At 53.0% G+C, this 13,532-nt stretch overlaps 1 pseudogene; it reads right to left on the bottom strand.

The window, feature by feature from the left end:
* Window positions 1-12,675, bottom strand: part of LOC149341953 (uncharacterized) — a 29,366-nt pseudogene extending 16,691 nt beyond the window's left edge.
* Window positions 12,676-13,532: the final 857 nt, after the last annotated feature.

Below are 13,532 nucleotides of genomic sequence, written 5' to 3'. Positions count from 1 at the left end.
CGCAGTGTATATAGGCAATTGTTTGACGCCGACCGGCCGGAACAGGGAACTCCAGTTATGACGAGAGAGTCGTTGTTGCAGCTCTGTCGCAATCGTAAGCAACGGTGTGTGTTTAGTCGCTGGCGACACGTTCGGCAAGTCTAATCGAAGAGGAACAACGCCGAGGAAATAGAGCTGCCGCGAAGTAATTGCACTGGCGTTCTCTCTCGGGCAAAGGTTTCGGCTGCGTGCTGGAATTAAAGCTCTGTCGTGTGAGCAGAATAAAGCTACAAAGTTTTCCATCACGTTCGTTTAGGCGAGTTGACTCCACTAGACGTTTTCAGTTTGCTGCTCTATCAAGCGTCCGAACTCCATTCGCGATGACATGCGCGTTTTCATTCGGCTGCCAACACCTGTAGCTTCTCAGTGCTACAAAATTCGAGTAAGGTAAACCATGTGAGCGTCCTAAAAAAATTGGCGGGGCTTAGCTTTGGTTAAGCCTAGTAGGTTGCGAAAGCAAAAGCGCAGCGCCTCCCAGCTCTTCTGGCTCGGAGACTAACCAGCCGCTGCTGCGATTCAGGGAAATTATAACGCATTATAGCGACATCCACCGCCTTTTCCCGGCCCCTGCAAAGGGGCTGAGTAAGACGGAGGAGCGAACTTTAAGGCGCCTGAACACAGGTAGTCTACTCTGTCCTGCAATCTTAAAGCATTATAATCCTAACACGGATGGGCGATGCCCGCACCGTGGGGAGACCTGTGATATCTTCCACATGGTGTGGGCATGTACTCAAAATCCCCACCTCCCCCCTTCCCCTACCCCTTCCAGAGAGGCATGGGAGACTGCCCTCCTCAACTGCTCCTCGCTTGAGTCCCAAAGGGCTCTGGTGAAACGGGCGAGAGACGGGGCATTGTCATGCGGTGTCCCGGACTAGGGACGCCGACCATGTAGCGGGGCCACTCTGTGGCTCCCAAACTCTATTTCAGTAATTAAAGGTTTTCACCACCGCCACCACCAACTGAAGGAACGCAGTGCGCCGCGTCTACAGGTCACGTGTGGCTACCGGCCGCCGCTGCGCGACGACTGAAAGCGCCTTGGAACGCAATGCGCCGCGTTTCCAAGTCACGCGTGGCTACCGGTCGCCGCTGCGCGGAGACTGAAAGCGTCTTCGGTATTTTTTTTACATTTTGTTTTTGATGTTGTTGCGACTGAGAGAAAGAAATCGTTGCAGCCTTGCCTTGTGCATGTCGGACGACATGACCTGGCTGAAACGCACAGCGTGGTTACGCCGGGATGACTGCGACGAGCCTGATAGCGAGCGCCTCCTCGCGGCAGTGGCGCGCAGCTGCTGCTCGGCACAGCGTGGTTACGCTGGGACGACCGCGACGAGACGAGTTGGGGCTCTTTCTCTCTCCGTCTGACGTAACATCACAGCGGATGTCATGCTAAAGGTCAAACGTGGTTACACCGCCGGGACGACGCTGAAGGGCTCAAACTGCGAGCAGTATTGCTTTCGCAATAAAAACGTAGATGCAGTTCTTCATGGCTGTGATCAATCGAGATTAGTCCGGTCGCTTCCCGCGTCACAAAAAAATTATAACACCCGTTTCCTGCGGCCTTGAGCGCGAACGAACGGACACTACAATGATACGTGGCATTACCCCCCTCTCAGAGAAGCATCGCCTCGATGCTTTAAAATGAAAATAAATACAAAGAATGTAATCTTCGAGTCCTTAAGCGTTCATAATAGGGCTTAAGGCGTACAACATGCACGACTTCCGGGCGTGTGCGTCGTCGCTGAGATGCTGTTGTGCCGTCGGGGATAACTTCGTAGTCTAGGTCCTCAATGCGGCGGAGAACCTTATACGGGCCAAAGTAGCGTCGCAGCAACTTTTCAATCAATCCACGGCGGCGAATTGGTGTCCATATCCAAACACGATCACCTGGCTTGTAATGCGTGTCTCGTCGGCGCGGATTGTAGCGTCGGGCGCCGGTGTGTTGCTGGTCTTTAATGCGAAGCCACGCAAGTCTTCGGGCTTCCTCGGCGCGATGAAGGTAGGCGGCGACGTCGAGGTTGTCTTCGTCTGAAACGTGCGGCAGCATTGCGTCGAGTGTTGTCGTGGGCTTCCTGCCGTATACAAGCTCCAATGGGATAGACCTGGTTGTCTCCTGGACGGCAGTGTTATAGGCGAAGATCACGTAGGGAAGAATGGTGTCCCACGTCTTGTGTTCGGCGTCGATGTACATGGAGAGCAAGTCTGCGATGGTTTTGTTCAGACGCTCTGTGAGTCCGTTAGTTTGCGGAGGATAGCCAGTTGTCCTCCGATGGCTTGTCTGACTGTAGTGTAAGATGGCTTGTCTCAGCTCCGCTGTGAACGCCGTTCCTCTGTCTGTGCTGAGCTCTTCGGGGGCGCCGTGCCGCAGGAGAATTCGTTCGACTAAAAATTTTTCGACTTCTTTTGCGGTACCATTAGGCAATGCTTTTGCTTCGGCGTAGCGGATCATGTAGTCAATGGCCACGATGATCCACTTGTTACCTGATGATGAAGTCGGAAAGGAGCCGAGGAGGTCCATCCCTACTTGCTGGAAGGGCTTAGTTGGAGGTGGTATGGGGTTCAGGAGTCCGGCTGGTTTAATCGGAGGCGTTTTGCGTCGCTGACACTCACGGCACGTTTTCACATAATGGAAAACGTCGGCAGCTAGCCGCGGCCAATAGTACTTCTCCTGGATGCGGTGCAACGTGCGAGCAATGCCGAGATGCCCTGCAGTCGGCTCATCATGACATGCCTGCATAATTTCTTGCCTGAGATTTTTGGGCATGACAAGAAGATGCACTGTCCTGTTGGGCGCAAAGTTCTTCAGGAGGACATTATTCTGAAAGACGAAGGACGACAGTTGGCGTTTGAACCCTCCGGGAGGCGATGCGGTCTTGCCTTTCAAAAAATCAACTAGGCTTTGCAACTCAGGATCCGAGCGCTGCTGCTGCGCGAAACTGCTGGCGCTTACCGGTCCTAAGAAAGCGTCGTTGTGCTGCTGCTGCGCGAAACTGCTGGCGCTTACCGGTCCTAAGAAAGCGTCGTTGTCTTGCTCTTCCGGTGCTGCGTCTACGGGGGCTCGCGATAAGCAGTCTGCATCGGAATGCTTGCGGCCAGATTTGTACACTGCAGTTACTTCGAATTCTTGAACGCGCAGGCTCCAACGAGCAAGGTGGCCGGAGGGATCTTTCAAGTTGGCAAGCCAGCATAGTGCATGGTGATCGCTCACAACCTTGAATGGCCGTCCGTACAGGTAGGGTCGAAATTTCGACGTGGCCCAAATAATGGCGAGACATTCTTTCTCGGTCGTCGAATAGTTGGTTTCGGCTTTCGATAGTGAACGGCTAGCGTACGCGATAACTTTCTCCTGTTCATGATTTCTCTGAACGAGGATCGCTCCTAAGCCCACACTGCTTGCATCTGTATGAATTTCGGTATCGGCGTTTTCATCAAAGGGTCCGAGCAGAGGAGGGGACTGTAAGCAGCGCTTCAGCTCTTTGAAATCTTCTTCTTGCGGCGTTTCCCATTTAAAAGGCACGTCAGCCTTGGTAAGTTGGGTCAAAGGTTCAGCGATGCGCGGAAAGTTCTTGACGAATCGCCGGTAATAAGCGCACAATCCAAGGAATCTGCGTGTATATCGACCTTAGATCTAAGTCGATCAAGCTTTCCACGGACAAAGCCGTACCTGTTGCGACGAGCGCGACTCATCACGTTGCCTTAAACGTCCTCGACGAAGCATTGAGCGTGCCGCCCAGATCAAGTGTCCTCGCCTGCATAGGTACTGGAGACATCGAAACTGTCAAAGGCGTCGTCGAGGGGAACACCCAGTTGCTCCTGTATCGAGTACTGGGCGTCGCAAGGGGAGTCGCCCAAATCCAAAATAGCCAAGCCCAGGTGTTGCTAACCAACTTTACCGAAGAATACCGTCATCTAAACAAAGGTAGGACGATTGCTTTTCTCGACGAGCTGGCAGACATCAAAGATATATTTGCCTTAACCGACCAACCAGTAAAACGATCTGACCAAGGCCATCAACCCACGTTTGATATCAACCCAGCATTAACCCGGAGCAGACAAGACCAAATACATTATGAGAACAAAAAGTAACTGCGCAACCAACCAACCAACAAAATACCAACTAGCCCCTCACCGCACCCTTCAAGACCAAATACGCAGTCTCCTTCAAAGGTACAGCGACTGCTTCTCATCAGCATCGAATGTGAGACGAACCGGACTTACCCAGCACCTACACCAGATGTCACGTTGTAGTGACGGCAGTCCAGCGGTCAGTAGGACACCAACAAGACTTGGAAACGAAGCTCTTTATTTGGGCTGACTTGCGCCCGCAAAAGAACTGAATCACTCGGCGGCGGCGTAGAAAGAGAAGTTTATTTTTTTCTGTTTTAACATAGAAAATACCAAACAAAACAGATGAACTTAATGCTCTGATGAGTCAAGCACATGCGCAGTGACGCAGCACTGAGCACGTCAGTAATGCAGTAAAAATGCCGATACTCGACCGCCGCGCAGGACGATAAAGTATGTCGACCATTTGCGCAAGAACTCAGCCTCGCTCATTGACAGAGCGTCCACGCATGCTTGTTCAAAGAGGCGCGTGCGCAGGCGCTGCAACATTGGGAACATAGTTCTTTGCGGACGCCCATTTAAGGATGCCACTCCACGCTGCCGCCACAAAACGAACATGCCGACACACAAGAGCATATTTTGAAACACTTCAGGAGAACTAGTGCGCGCTTCCAGGCGGGTTAAAAACATGGTCGTGGCCTAGTGGTATGGGCGTCCGCCTCGGCTGCGGGAGGTGGTTGGTTCGAAACCCACCGCCGGACACCCACCGGTAAAAAATGGGTACAAGCCACCCCCGGCCCGGCGCCCGGCTTCTTCAGGGGTGTGCATTGGAAGAGGCTCCGCTAACCCCGCTGCGCCCTTTCGGGGGCAATACAAGTTTCGAACACACAGTGGAGAGTTGACAGGTTCAACAGAGTGTCGAGAGCTCGACGAAGTGAGTTCGCTCTAACGTGAGTTCAGTGGCACTGCTCCACAGCAAAAGCTGGCCCTCAAAGCTCAACATAGAAAACATCTATGTTGGGACGCAGCTTTTACTGTGGAGCAGTGCCACTGAACTCACGTTAGAGCGAACTCACTTCATCGAGCTCTCGACACTCCGTTGAACCTGTCAACTCCCCACTGTGTGTTCGAAACTTGTTTTGCCCTCGAAAGGGCGCAGCGGGGTTAGCGGAGCCTCCTCCAATGCACACCCCTCAAGAAGCCGGGCGCCGGGTCGGGGGTGGCTTGTACCCATTTTTTAACGGTGGGTGTCCGGCGGTGGGTTTCGAACCAACCACCTCCCGCAGCCGAGGCGGACGCCCAGACCACTAGGCCGCCGCCCCGTCTCGGCGGCGGCGTAAGCAACAAACGTGCTCGTCAGTCGTCGAACTACGAATGCCCGCCGCTCGCGGCATCGCTTAATTTAAAGCCAGCAAGGGAACTTCGAAATAATCGGTCAAGATCATCTACAGTAATCTAGAAAAACGTAGATGCAGTGCTTCATGGCTGTGATCAATCGAAATTAGTCCGGTCGCTTCTCGCGTCACAAACAAAAATGATAACACCCGTTTCCTGCGGCCTTGAGCGCGAACGAAGGGACACTACAATGATACGTGGCAATATATATATTGCCGCCAGGTGTCCCCGGGCGGCGCCTAGAGGACGAAGAAGTGAGGGACTCGCGTGCTCTCGCAGCTGGGACTCTGCTTCTCTGTTTGCGGCCCGTCATCATCACCATCATCATCATCAGCCTGACTACACCCACTGCAAGGCAAAGGCCTCTCCCACGTCTCTCCAATTAGCCCTGTCCTTTGTCAGTTGCCGCCACTGTATCCCCGCAAACTTCTTAATCTCATCCGCCCACCTAGCTTTCCGCCGTCCCCTGCTACGTTTGCTTTCTCTTGGAATCCACTCCGTTACCCTTAAGGACCAGCGGTTATCTTGCCTTCGCATCTTATCTTGCGGCCTGTGCCTAGCCCTTTTGATTACGGACCCATCTGTAACAATATATATATATATATATATATATATATATATATACATATATATATATATATATATATATATGTATATATATAGACCATTGCCCTCCAAGGCTTACAAGCTGGTCTTCGCCGAGGAGCCCAAGAACAACTGGTCGCAGAAATTCGACAACTACATCATTCTTCCATCAACAAATTACATGACATTATATACCAATGGCTACCGGGGCACAGCGGCGTAGCAGGCAATCACCGCGCGGACGAGGTCGCGCGTACTGCTCACGATGGCGGCGATTTTGTGTCGATCCTCGTTTCGAGATCAGACGCGGGGGGCAGGCTTCGCGCACTAGCGCGGGACATCACGCTTGCCGCGTGGAATTCCGGCTAGTTTTGCAATTCACATTTAAAATTCTTGGACCCAGATCTGAAGCCCCGGCTTCCATCAGGCCTACCACGACGAGAAGAAACTTTGCTGTGTCGCCTCTGGCTTGGTGTGGCTTTCACCAACCATTACTCTTTCTTAATCTTATGGCTGATAGCCCTGCATGTGCCATCTGCGGGCATGACAAGACTATAACCCATATTATTTGTGTCTGCCCTGCCTTGAGCGCCGAAAGGGAGTCTCTCAGCCGTGCGCTGGAGCGCCTAGATCCACACCCACGACGGAAATGAAGATTCTCGGCCACTGGCCGCGGCGATCGTCGGCGGTTAAGGCGTCCAACGCACTACTCCGCTTCTTGCGAACTTCTGGCCTGCACGATAGACTGTGACTTCAGCGAACACTGACTTTTTAGAGTGACTTCAATTTTCTGCTACTCTCCTTTCTCTTTATTTTATTTATCCCTTCACTCCTTTCCCCCCGTGTAGAGTAGCAAACCGATTATTCTTCCGGTTAACCTCCCTGCCTTTCCTCTTATACCTCCTCCTCCTCCTAGTTATATTATATCGTTCGCAAAACGGATGTCTTCCAATATTCTATCTCCTCATGGAGAGGCAGCTACAGAGTCAAGTAGGTTTGTTTTCTTGAAGCTAGTGGTAGATTTCGAAAGCAAGTGAAAACTCAAAAGAAGAGCACGCGCAATTTGCATCTTGTCAGTGTGGCTGCATTGAAAGGGATATAGTACGTGCGATTAGCGTCTTGTGTAGGACGCAAATAACCTTGAAATGTTCAGTCCTTATGGATCAACGACATTTGCTCATCCAATTTATCACCACAAACGTTGTCCACCTCAGTTTCTTTGAGGCAATCACCAAGCAGCACCACATAGCGAAAGCCAGCGAGGTTCTAGATTGATTTCGGTTTATTTGCGCAGAGCGCGCGATGCTACACGAAGAAGCAAGCGTTTTGCTCACCCTTACGCGAACAATTAAATTCGTTACGTCTTATTTTGGCCTAGCAAAGGAATATCAGCAAAGAGCTCCTTCATCGTTAAGTAGCGGGTTCTCATCGGGTATTCAAAGAATTTACCGTTAAACGTGCTGCAAAAGCCAGGATTCATAGGCTCATTACACATCGAAGTCGGTACGCTGTGGAGAGGACATTAAGATTTCATGCTTGTGAGTTGCAAGCTGTAGAACTGTATCCTCAGTGAACAGTAGCGTACAACTCAAAAACATTACTTGATATCTACGCCCCTAGATTTAAAACACTTGTACAGATGTGGCCAGAATACTACAAAATAAGCCTCAGTCTTTTTAGCCACTATCCAGTCTTACGCAAAGTGTAGGACTTATTAGCATCCCTCTAAACGCAGATATACTGCTACAAAGAAAAGATATACATATGTCTGTACTTTGGGTGGATGCTAATGAGTAATTACTTCTGTATTGGAAATATATTCCACCTTGAGGGATTCTAATAAACATCGGGCTAACGCCGTTCCCGCCTCGAACTGATCAATTCAGTCTCTTCTCATCATCTGTTAGCAGTCCTAGTTTCTTAGTTGGTAGGGCGAATGGCCCGGATAAGCGGTGTTGCCAAGATTGATCCGAAGACCTGAAGAATTTCTCTTCAACTATTAAGTTTGTGCTGCAGCTGCATAGCTTTCGTGGGCAGCTTTATCGTTCCACTTGGATAGATACATATCGTAGCGTGCAACGCGAAATAGAACACCAGAAGAGAAACGAAAAACTGCGGCGGTCCCTCAGTGGTCTGAGTGCGCGAGCGAGAGACAACCAATTTCTTCCTCTACTAGAGCATGAACTACTTCTGTTTCTTCGAAGACATGTATCACTGCCCCCCTCTTCTGCAGCATCGACACGATGCGGCTAGGAGGAAAAAGTCAGCGAAAGGGTAGAACACAGCTGCAGTGAACCACAGTTCAGTCAGGAAGCCGGTCGTGGTAAGGCTTCATGCGAACCACGTGCACGACTTCAGTTCGGTGCGACCGGCATGATGAACAAGCTTATGCGGCGGGCGCAACTGCTTAAATTACATCACTGATGCTATGCACTACTTCGTAAGGGCCGAAGTATCGGCGCAGCAACTTTTCGAAAGCCCGCGACGACGAACAGGTATCCAAATCCACACAAGGTCGCCGGGTGCGTAACTGACGAAACGGCGTCCGAGGTTGTACCTATCGGCGTCAGCCTCCTGTTGACGGTCAATTGGCAGGCGTGCCAGTTGCCGCACTTCCTCAGCACGTTGAACGAAGGTGTCTACGTCGAGGTCAGCGTCAGAGTCGCAGTAGGGGTCGACGGGCAACATAGCATCCAACAGAGTGGTCACCTGCCGACCGAAGACAAGCCGAAAGGGGGTCAGTCGGGTTGTTTCCCGCAGGGCGGTGTTGTACGCAAACGTTACCTACAGCAGAATGACGTTCCAAGTCCGACGCTCGACGTCAACGTACATTGATAGCACGTCGGCTAGTGTGCGGTTGAATCGCTCTACCAAGCCGTTTGTCTGCGTGTGATACGCCGTAGCACGTCGATGGCTCGTGTGCGTCAGAGCCATCACGGACTGGGTTAAGCGGGCCGTGACAGCAGTCCCCTAGTCAGTAACCACAACGGCGGATGCTCCATGACGCAAGACAATGTTGTGGACGAAGAACTGCGCCACTGCAGCAGCAGTGCCTTTGACAAGAGACGTGGTCTCAGCGTACCTTGCGAGGTAGTCGGTCGCAACGACTATCCAACGCTTTCCAGATGAAGACTTCGGAAATGGACTAAGGCGGTCCATGCCCACTTGGTGGAAAAGGGTCTTCGGTGGATCGACGGGGTGAAGAAATCCGCATTGTTCAATGGAGGAGTCTTCCGACGCTGGCATTCACGGCATGTTTTTACGTAGGCCCGCACCGATGGGAGTAACCTGGGCCAATAATACTTTTGTATAATCCGCGCGAGACTACGGCTCACTCCAAGATTGCCGGTGGATGGTGCATCATGACAGGCACTCAAGATCTCAGGCCACAACTGCGATGGCACAATAAGTGGGAATGCTTCTTCGTTGTTGGCAAAGTTGCGCTTGTAGAGAACACCAGATCGTAAAGTGAAGGCGTGGAGCCCTTGAACACGCGGATTGGGAGTTTCAATACCTTCTAGGTAATCGATGAAAGGCGCCAACTCCGAGTCTGCCCTCTGAAGCTGCGCCATTTGGGTGCTACTAATAGCGCGCAGGAAAGGAAAATCATCGGTGGTTTCTGCGGTATTGATTGGGATAGGCCCGCGCGACAGACAATCCGCATCCTGATGCTTACGGCCCGACTTGTAAACTACTTTTAAGTCGTATTCTTGCAAGCGTAAGCTCATCTAGCCAAGCGTCCTGAAGGGTCTGTGAGGCTCGCCAGTCAGCATAACGAGGGATGGTCGCTTACCACACCGAACAGTCGGCCGTAGAGGTACGGTCGGAACTTGCTTATGGCTCATGTCACTGCAAGCCTTTCTTTGTCCGTCGTAGAATAATTGGTCTCGGAGCGCGTAACCGTTCGACTGGCATAACTGATGGCCCGTTCTGCACCGTCTTGCCACTGGATCAGTACAGCAACAAAGCCAACATTGCTGGCATTAGTGTGGATGTCCATGGCGGCGTGCTCGTCTAAGTGGCGGAGTATCGGAGTACTTTGGCTGCGAAGCTCGACAAATGCAGCCTCTTCGTCGGTCCCCCACAGGAGGGGCGTGTTGTAGCAGGTCACTGCGTTTAACGGTTCAGCGATTCTCGAGAAATCTTGAATAAAGTGCCTATAATAGGAGCACAGGCCCAAAAACCGGCGAACGGCCTTCTTGTCAGTTTTGCGTGGAAAACCTCAGACGGCAGCGGTCTTGTCAGGGTCCAGGCGAACACTTTGTGCGCTGACAACGTGACCAAGAAAGCGAAGTTCCTCAAAGCCAAAATTGCATTTCTCGCCTTTGATTGTGAGTTGCGCAGATTTGAGCGCTTGTGGCAAAATGCGCAACCGCTCCAAATGTTGGTCAAAGGTGGTCGAAAATATAACGAAATTATCCAGGTTCACCAGGCAGGACTGCCACTTCAAGCCGGAGAGAACGGTGCCCAGCACAGACCAAATGGGAGCACTTTAAACTCATAGAGGCCGTCGGGCGTCACGGAAGCCGTCTTCTCCCTGTCTCTCTCGTCCACTTCGATTTGCCAGTATCCGCTTTTATGATCTAATGACGAGAAGTAGCGGGCGTCCTGCAATCGGTCGAGCGTGTCATCTATCCTGGGCAGCGGGTAAACGTCCTTTTTGGTCAGGTTATTAAGTTTTCTGTAGTGAACACAGAGACGCAGAGTATTGTCCTTTTTTTTTTAAAGAACCACACGCGATGCTCATGGCCTGGTGGATGGCTGAATGACATCGTCTGCAAGCATCTCGGCAACCTGATTCTGAAAGGCTTATCGCTCCACCGGGGAAACACGATATGGGCGCTGGCAGACGGGTCGCGTAGTCTCTCATCAGTGATGATACGATGCTTGGCGAGTGGAGTTCGTCCGACATTAGAGCACGTAGCGAAACAGTCCGCAAAATCTGCCAAGGGGTCTGACAGAAGATCCCTCTGAACCGATGGCAGGGCAGTGTTTATTTTTACAGACTGAAGAACGTGATGTGGGCCAGCATTGTCTGGAGTGGGTCCTCCCACGGTACACAAACCTAGAACGTCAGCAACGTCGTGGAGGAGGGCAATAGCCGTGCCTTTGGCCAGGTGCTGATATTCGTTGGCAAAGTTAGTCAGGAGGACGTGGGTACGGCCGTCACGTAGTTGGACAAGACCTCTTGCAGCGGCAAGTCCCTGCCTAAGCAGCAGTGAAGTATGGCCGTCCGCCAGGCCCTCGTAGTCGTGAAATAGGTCGCTCCGCACGAGCACCAGGGCACTGCACCGCGGCGGCACCATGACGTCGTTCTCGACAATGCGTAGAGCGTTGCTGCAGGGATCTCGGGAGTCAAAGCAGTGCACGGCCTGTTTGGTCGAGAACGTGACACTAGCCTCCTGACAGTCAATCACAGCGTGGTTCGACTGCAGGAAGTCGATCCCCAGAATCAAGTCTCTGGAACACTCGGGGAGCACGACAAATTCACCAATGTACGTGAAACCACTAATTCCAACTCTAGCCGCGCACTTGGCCACAGGGGAAATTAGGTGGCCACCAGAGGTGCGAATGTGGGCCCCCGTACACGGTGTCAGAACCTTTTTAAGTTCCCCTGCAAAGGCACGGCTCATGACAGAATAATTAGCACCGGTATCGAGCAGCGCGGTAATCTCAGCGCCATCAATTGTCACGCGCAAATCGGATGCAGCGTATCGGATACTGTCGGTGCCTTTCTCTGTCCAGGTATCGCCGGCTCGACGGTTTCGCGATGGAGGATCTTGACACGTCACGACGCCAGCGGCCTTGCCTACAGAGGTCGCTGGTGCTAGTTTTCCCGACGCGGACTCGGCGAGCGACGGCCAGCAGAACTACTCTGGCGGCTGAGGCTGCAAGCGGAATAGCGGAGAGGCGAAGGCGAACGGGTCTCGCGCCTTCCAGGGTAGACAGGGTTCTGGCGCGCCCAGAGATGCTGCGCAATCTTATGCGGTCGTTCGCCGTTCTGAGGACAAGGTGCATCGGGATGGAAACCGCGAGCGCCTACTTGGAGTTACGGACATGCTCGGTAGAGATGACCGGGCTCCTCACAGTGGTAGCAGAGAGGCCTACGGTCCGGTGTACGCCACAAATCCGACTTCTGAGGATGTGGCCCAGCTGTAGCCGGTGCGATTGCGGAATATGCGGCGACGTCACTCACGCGAGCCGTCGGGGTAATGCCGTAGCCAGGCACGTTTACGTGACATGCGCCGATGTTGCTCACGCCAGGCGTCGGGATAATGGGACTGTAGCCAGTCGTGCGACGTACAACGGATGCGTACGTGGGCTTGTCAACGAACAGGGGTGGCGCTTTGGGGGACAGGAGGTGCCTGCGCAACCTGTCGCACCTCGTCCCTGACGACTTCGGTCAGCGCTGCCAGCGCCGCAAGTGCAACCTGGGGCAGATGGATCCGTTGAAGTTCCTCCCGGACAACTGAGTGAATTAGTTCACGCAAGGTTTGTGCACCTGCCGCTGAGACACGACGAAAAGCCCTCGGGCACGATGCTGTTGATGTCCCGATTGTACTGGCGGGCCCGTTGTTGCAGCGTCGTCTCCATCGTGGTCGCCTCGGTAAGAAATTCCGCCACCGTACGGGATGGGCTGCGCACGAGGCCCGCGAACAGCTCCTGTTTCACCTCACGCATGAGACGGCGCAGCTTCTTCTCCTCTGGCATGTTGAGGTCGCCGCGCCTGAAAATACAGGCCATGTCTTCGGTATACATGCCCACATTTTCGTTCGTGCGCTGATTTCGGGAGTGAAGCGCAGCTTCAGCCTTCTCCCGGCGGTCAGCGTTGGGGAACGTGGCCAGGAGACTCCGGAAAAACGTCTCCCAGGTGGAAAGGGTAGCCTCGTGGTTTTCACCAGAGTCTTCCAGGGCAAAGTAGACGTTATTGAGCTTGCGCTGGTCGCACCAGCCGTTGTAGCGGGCGACTCGCTCGAAGGTCTCCAGCGAATCCTCAGCGTCTTCGAACACGTCACCGTGAAAAGATGGCGGTGTTCGCGGTGGGTGGCAAAGGACCGGTGCCAGGGGCCTGGTGTCAGTGGCCATGGCAGTTGGACTCGATGGTCGAGGCTGGATATGCGCCGGGGGCCTGGTGTCAGTGGCCATGTCAGTTGGACTCGGTAGTAGAGGCTGCGTCGTCCTTGTTGGCGGGGGAAGGGGCCCAAATTCAGGCGACTCTCCGCGGAGACGACGGCTGGGTCGCTGGGGAACCAATGTGAGGTCTGTAATGACGCTGTACGGAGTGCGCAGGTCGGGAATCGTACCAGCACCTCCACCAAGCCGTAGCGTGCAACCCGAAATAGAGCGCCGGAGGAGAGACGAAAAACTGCGGTGGTCCCTCAATGGTCCGAGCACGCGAGCGAGAGAAAACCAGCTTCTTCGTCTACTAGTGCATGCACTACTTCTGTTTC

This window comes from Amblyomma mixtum, chromosome 5, assembly GCF_055824585.1.
Source record: "Amblyomma mixtum isolate Tamu chromosome 5, ASM5582458v1, whole genome shotgun sequence".
NCBI lineage: Eukaryota > Metazoa > Arthropoda > Arachnida > Ixodida > Ixodidae > Amblyomma > Amblyomma mixtum.
Note: the sequence above shows the minus strand (reverse complement) of the source record. Positions and strands in the feature narration are given on the sequence as shown.